This window comes from Nannospalax galili, unplaced genomic scaffold, assembly GCF_000622305.1.
Source record: "Nannospalax galili isolate Female #2095 unplaced genomic scaffold, S.galili_v1.0 scaffold137, whole genome shotgun sequence".
NCBI classification, from domain to species: domain Eukaryota; kingdom Metazoa; phylum Chordata; class Mammalia; order Rodentia; family Spalacidae; genus Nannospalax; species Nannospalax galili.
In genome coordinates this window covers 2,434,684-2,435,205 of record NW_008340203.1, presented here as the reverse complement: position 1 = coordinate 2,435,205, position 522 = coordinate 2,434,684, and positions in this window count along the sequence as shown.

Sequence of the window (522 nt, the reverse complement as noted above, 5' to 3'; positions counted from 1 at the left end):
AGCAGTTGCACTCTGATCCTTGGCACCTGTGTATGTCCATAAACTCATCGGGTAGATTTCAATGGTAATGTTTATCACATCTAGTAATTAACATGACATAACTTTTTATGCTTCCTCCTCAAATATAATTCATTTTTAAAAATTTGTTGATTTATTTTTTGTGTGTGTATCACACAGAACATCTGAAACCATCTTATTCAACTATACACCCATTTCCCAGATAACACCCTTCTATAGCCTCCCTCCCCCCACTACAGCCCTTATACTCTGTTATCCCTGCTACTGTCCACTGTGATGTCGTCACCCCCAGCCATTCCCCACTACTTGTCCATCTGGCAAATCTAGTCAGCCTATCTAGAGGTCTTTGTTTTAGGAAGGTCAACTGTTCCTCATCTAGCAGCAATCAGTTGTCAATATTCCTTTAGATAAGATTGGGGTCTGCTGCTCATCTTCCCAGTCCTATGCTGGGTTGCTATCTGGGGGTCCCTTGGGCCACCCTGGCCAACAACTCAAAAGAAGGTA